Raw genomic sequence first — 6,936 nt, forward strand, 5'->3', positions numbered from 1 at the left:
AGGGGTTTAGTCTTTAGAGGCACGATTACCGGCCTTAGGGTTTAGAACACAATCATACGATCTCGAGATCATCTTGCACTCTGTACTCCATCACATCAATACAATCAAAGCAGTACATAGGGTTTTACCTACTCGAGAGGGCCCAAACCTAGGTAAACATCGTCTCCCTTCGCCCCCCTGTTACCATTGTTTCTAGACCTACAGCTCGGGACCCCCTACCCGAGATCCGCCGGTTTTAGCACCAACATTGGTGGCCCATGTAGGTCCCACTTTTCGGTTGCTCCGGGATAATGGAGGCATCGATTAACGATCAGACCCAAAACGACACAGTCTTGGCACTAGACTCTCAAGTCATCGGATCAACCGAAAATCAAAAACACATCAGATCACCCTCTCTCCCCAAGAGATGAATGGTGATGATCTCGACTCTATAACTGTAACACCCCGGTAGTTCAGCTACAGTAATCACACACTAATGATTCCATGTCACCGCTGCCACTGTTGTTAATCTCACATTGATTTAAATCCGATTCAATATTCAAAATTAAAATAAAGTCAAATAGTTACTTCTTAATTTAGTTATAAAAAATAGTTCATGATGTTGAAAATAATCCCAAAGCAATTGTGAAAACAAAACCAACATTTTATAAAATGTTTAGATGCCCTAAAACAATTAAAACAGGGGCCAAAACAATATTTTAACTACTTTTAAAATTATAAAAAATTCCAAAGCTTTTCAAATGCCTCCCAACCTTTTTGTGGCAGTGCCATATAATGCAATGTTATTTATGGGACTAGTTACATGTTTTACAAAGCCAGTTATTAGTGAATAAAGAAAATAGAAAACATAAAAGAAAAGAAATAAGAAAGTCTCATGTGCACTTGGCCCACCATGAATAGTACAAGGCACAACCCAACTCACCTCATCCTCTTGTTCCTATTCACAGCACACCCCATAGACGATCTGAGCACGTCCATGGTCGGGGATCTCCACGTGCTAAGCATCCAGCTCCCCCTGGATGCCTACAAGATGAACCGAACGACCCCTGCAAACCCTAGCCATCCCCTGTTCCACTCACTCTCGTTTTCCTTGTCGTTTTCTTCTTCACCGAGCACAGTCGTCGCCTCGCCTTCGTCGACCCCGCGGCCACCGGCCTCCCCTCGTTGCACAAAGATGTCGAGGAGCTTTGTCATCCTCGACTACTTCGCATCTGTACTAGGGAACCACGAGGACCACGCTACACCGACGGGATCAAGCGTCTTCCTCATCTACGGCCGTGATAGGAACAGAATACGCAATCGATGCACCAAATACTCGAACTAGCCCCGATTTGATAAACCTCAGCAACAAAGTTACAGATACCAGGTTCAGATCGAGGATCTGTCTCGAATTTCTACCAAGTAGTCTAGGGTTCTTAGTTTAAGCTAGCTATTACAACTTGGATAAGGGGAAAGATGATTCCAGACTCGTCTCGAGGGGCTAAATAGCTGGCAGGTTGGTGGCGACGCTGGTGCGGCCGCTCTCTGTTACTGTAGCCTTCAAGAGGGTGGCAGCAACGGCGTGAAGAGAAACAGTGTCCGTTACGCCTGACGTCCGTTGATTCCCATCGATGCCATCTCAGCCGTCCATTCCCAAGTGAGTATCGATTCATCGTCGCTGTCGAATTCTTCAGAGTAACTGCTCTGTTCTTCAGTTATGAGCTGTAGGTCAGCAGGGTCCTGACAATTGCCTGCCTCTGAAGACGATCCTTGCCCTCGAGGATCGGTTGTTGGAAACCAAGAGCGAATGGTGGAGTTGAAGAACTCAGGGAAGGTGGACTTAATGAAATCTGCATCTTCCCATGTTGCTTCTTCAGGTGACATATTGAGCCACTACACGAGCCATTGCATGACAAGTTTGGGAGGTCGTGGAACAGCTCGAGTTTCTAATACCAATACTGGAGAAACCTTGATCTTGCCTGACTCGTCCACCAATGGCAACCCCGGAGCTGGTACGGCCAAGGGCCCCAAGTGTCTTTTCAATTGACTGACGTGGAAGATGTTGTGTATCTGTACATTATGAGGTAGTAACAGTTTGTATGAGGAGTTGCCTATCTTCTATAGGATTCTGTAAGGTCCATAAAATTTTGTAGCCAGCTTCAACCCTGTGCGTATGTTGAAGGCTGCTAATCTGTAAGGCTGCATTTTTAAATAAACTATCTCTCATTCCTGAAACTGTCTATCTGTCCTGTTTCTGTCTGCATACTTTTTCATTCTTTGTTGTGCTATGATCAAGTTGTGTTTGAGCTGTTGTTGTATATGGTCTTTTTGCTGTTGGAATGTTATGGCCTCAGAATCGTCCAGGAACATATACTTCTCCTATCTGAGGAGGGGGAAATCCATAAAGACACTGAAATGGTGTGAATTTTGTTTCTGTATGGTAAGATGTGTTGTACCACCACTCTGCTAGTGCTAACCAAGAATACCACTTCTTTGGTTCATTAAAAGCCATGTGTCTGAGATAGGCTTCCAAACACTGATTCACATGCTCAGTTTGACCATCATACTGAGGATGGTGGGCTGTGCTCATATTTAGTTTAACACCCATGGACTTGAACAGAGCTTGCCAAAAATTACTGGTGAAAATCCTGTCTCTGTCTGTTACCATAGATATAGGCATGCCATGGAGTTTGAACACATTGTCAATGAAGTCTTGCGGGACTGTATTGACAGTGAAAGGATGAGACAGACCAATAAAATGTGAATATTTAGTGAATCTATCCACAACCACTAATATTACATCCTTTCCTTGTGACTTGGGCAATCCTTCCACAGTCCATAGAAATGTGTCTCCAGGCCATGTCAGGAATTGGGAGGGGATCTAACAATCCAGGATAATGGTAGTGTTCCCCTTTTGACCTTTGACACACTGGGCACTGCTGCACAAAAGTTTCCACCATAGCTTTGAGTTTAGGCCAGTGAAAAATTCTGTGGATTCTGTGGTAGGTTGCTCTAATTCCAGAGTGGCCCCCAATAGGAGAAGAGTGGAAAGTGGATAGAAATTGTTGTTGGAAATCCTCATCATTGCCTACATAAATCCTACCCTTGTATCTGAGTATGCCAGCAGTATAAGAATATGAAGAGAGATCTGTTGCTCCTGCAGTAATTTTTGCAATGAGATTTTTACATGTATCATCATGCTCATAGGACTGTTCTATGTTATCAGTCCAGCTAGGCACTGCCATAGAAATTGCCAAGAGATTTGGCTTTCTGGAAAGGGCATCATCAACTTTATTTTCCTTGCCCTTTTTATACTCAATGACATAATTAAATTCCAACAGTTTGAGCATAAGCTTGTGTTGAATGCCCTCTGAAATTCTCTTCTCTGTGATGAACTTCAAACTTTGGTGGTCAGTCTTGATGACTAGTGAGGATCCTAGAAAATAGTGTCTCCACTTTCTTAAGGATTCCAAAATTGCTATTGCTTCCTTTTCATAAGTTGACAATGCAGCTGCTTTAGGGCCTAGTGACTTACTGTAATAGGCAATAGGTTTGTTGTTTTGCATGAGAACAGTTCCCACTCCAGCCCCAGAAGCATCACACTCCAGGACAAATGGGAGAGAAAAATCTGGAAGAGCCAGCACTGGTGCATTTGTTACACTTTCTTGTAATGTCTGAAATGCTTTGGTTTGTGTTTCTGTCCAGAGAAATGCATCTTTCTTCAGCAAGTCATATAGTGGTCTGCAAATGAATCCATAATCTTTGATGAATCTCCTATAGTACCCTGCCAACCCCAAGAAACTCCTTAACTCTGTAGTATTTGTTGGAATTGGCCATTGCTTTACTGCAGTTATCTTCTCAGGATCAGTTGCAACACCTTGTGCAGATATCACATGGCCCAGATATTCAACAGTATCTGTCCCAAATATGCACTTGGACCTATTGAGGAAGAGATTGTGCTTCTTTAAAATGTCCAGCACTATTTTTAAGTGTTCCTTGTGCTCTTCTTGTGTTTTGCTGAAGATTAGGATGTCATCAAAGAAGACCAAGACAAACTTCCTCAAATAAGGTGCAAATATCCTGTTCATGAGTGCCTAGAAGGTTGCAGGGGCATTAGTGAGACCAAAGGGCATAACCAAAAACTCAAAGTGGCCTGAATATGTTCTGAATGCAGTTTTGTGTATATCTTCAGGTTTCATTCTGATCTGGTGGTATCCTGACTTGAGATCCAACTTACTGAATATTGCTGCCCCATGGAGTTCATCTAATAAGTCCTCAATCACTGGTATAGGAAATTTATTCTTGACTGTCTGTGCATTCAATTTCCTATAGTTTATGCACAGTCTCCATGTTCCTCCTTTCTTTCTGACTAAAATAGCAGGAGATGCATAAGGACTCATGCTATGTTGTATGATGTTTCTAGCCAGAAGGATTTTGATTTGTTGTTCCATCTCATTCTTCTGTAAATGTGGGACTCTATATGGTCTAACATTTGGTGGTGTAGAGTTTTCTTGAAGAGGAATTGCATGGTCACATTCCCTCTTGGGTGGTAGCTCAGTTGGTTCCTGAAACTGTTCCTTGTATTGTTCCAATACCTTTAGGATATCTTCAAGAGTGTGCTGATCTTGTACTGGTGGAAGGTGACCAGTGATCATGAAATGTAAGCTCATAGCAAAGCCTACTGCTCCACTGTCCAACACTTTGTCCATGCTTTCTGCAGTGATCACTTTTGCTAGCTCAGTACTTGTGCAATCAGGAAATGTAACTTGAGTAGTTTTATCTTTGGTAAATGTGACAGTTCTTTGTTCAAAATCCATTAAAATGGGGCTGTGCTTTTTGAGCATGTCACAACCAATCACTACATCATATCCTTGCAGTTCTAGTACTGTCAGATCATTGCAGAATAGCTCCTGTCCAATTCTGAATTTTAAGGACTAAGCACAAGCACCAGAAGTGAGAGAACCTCCCCCAGCTACTGTGACTTTCTTAGTAGGAGTGTTCATGAGAGAACATTTTGCTTTGAGAGCAAACTTGAGGTCAATAAATGTATTAGTGCTGCCTGTATCAATCAAAGCAACTCCTTGTCTACCCCCAATAGAGATATGGACTGCTAGTGTAGAGGAAGTGAAATTTCCTGAAACTGCTTGTGCAGATATGTGCATACAGTTAGCTGCTGTTTCAGTTATATGTCCTTCAGCTACTAGGAATGCTAATTGAGCTTCTTCCTCGGGAGAAAATTCTGTGAACTCATTTTCTCCTGTTATAGCATGAATTGCAGGGGCTTGTTTGCATTTATGTCCAGGTGTCCAAGGACCATTGCATCTCCAACATACTCCTGGTTTCCTTGTGGCAGGTGATGCTTGTGGAACCTGTAAGTTAGGTGCTGCTGGAATTGTTGCTTTATGTTGCTGTGTGGAGTGGTACTATAGTTGTTTATCCTGATAAGACTGATATTTAGCTTGCAATCCACTTTCATAGTCTCTGGCTAACCAGTATGCTTGGTTGAGAGTAGTTGGTCTTTGTGGTCTGAGATTGCACCTTATGCTAGGTTTCAATCCATTAACAAAACTGACTATGTAGCAATTCTCTTGCAAATAAGGGTGCTCATCTCTGACAACTGCCATAATTTCCTCAAATTTGTCAGTGTAAGCAGCTACTAATAGAGTATTCTGCTTTAGATTGTGGAATTTTTCCAGTACTTCATAAATACTAGAATCTGCAAATCTGTCACGAAGTGCTCTGCAGAATTATTGCTATGACAGTGTTTTGTTATCCATTTGGGCACTTCTCACCCAATTATCAGCTCGACCTACAATATAAGTCAGTGCTAGATCCACCTTGCATTCATCAGGAGTTTGTGCTAACTGGAAGTACTTGTTAACTTGCCTTATCCAGCCCAATGGATTTTCACCACTAAAGTTAGGGAAACCCGGTTTAGGTCCTTTGGAGATTGATCTCATGAACTGCATAGCTCTGTCAGATTGATACTGTGCTGTCGTCTGCCTGAATAGTGGTGCTTGTTGTCCCTCATTTCGACCAGTGCCAGAAGATTGTCCCTGGAATTGCTGCACTCTTTGCTGGACTATTTGTTGTCCCTTTATTTGCCAGCTCTCACTCGCGGGATTCTGGTTGTGCCTGCTGATTTTGCCGTTGTGGCAAGACCACTATCTGTTCTGCTTGAGGAACAGGGGAGGGTGGGCTGGGATTTTCAGACCGCATTTCTCTCGAGATAGGGAAAATCTCCTGCTGAACCTTGGAATTGTTTTCAACCAGGAGTTCCACCTTGCCCAATTATTTCTCTAAGGAATCAACCATCTGTAGGCGATTGTTGAACAGATCCATCCGATCCTGGATCTTGTCCTGTTTCAGGCCGAGCGCCGCGACCTCGCTTTGAAGAGCTTTGAGTTCCTCCGAAATCTCATCCACGTGCTTCGTCCTGGTAGGCATGGCGATCACTGGCTCCAGAATTTTACCACAGAACTCGTCTGCAACCCTGGCCCGTGACCTCGCCCTTCCGCCACCAAAAATTCGTCACTGACGACCTCCACCGTCGCGATCGATAGCCCACTGTGGGATTTTACCAAGCTGAAACCCAACCACAACCTGCTTCAATCGATCCGCCTCCGAGGAATGACTGGCTCTGATACCAATTGACAGGAATAGAATACGCAATCGACGCACCAAATACTCGAACTAGCCCCGATTTGATAAACTTCAGCAATAGAGTTACAGATACAAGGTTCAGATCGAGGATCTGTCCCGAATTTCTACCAAGTAGTCTAGGGTTCTTAGTTTAAGCTAGCTATTACAACTTGGAGAAGGGGAAAGATGATTCCATACTCGTCTTGAGGGGCGAAATAGCTGGCAGGTTGGTGGCGACGCTGGTGCGGCCGCTCTCCATTACTGTAGCCTTCAGGAGGGTGGCGGCAACGGCGTGAAGAGAAACAGTGTCCGTTA

The sequence above is a fragment of the Triticum dicoccoides genome, chromosome 6B (genome assembly GCF_002162155.2).
Source record: "Triticum dicoccoides isolate Atlit2015 ecotype Zavitan chromosome 6B, WEW_v2.0, whole genome shotgun sequence".
In the NCBI taxonomy this organism is placed as follows: Eukaryota; Viridiplantae; Streptophyta; class Magnoliopsida; order Poales; family Poaceae; genus Triticum; species Triticum dicoccoides.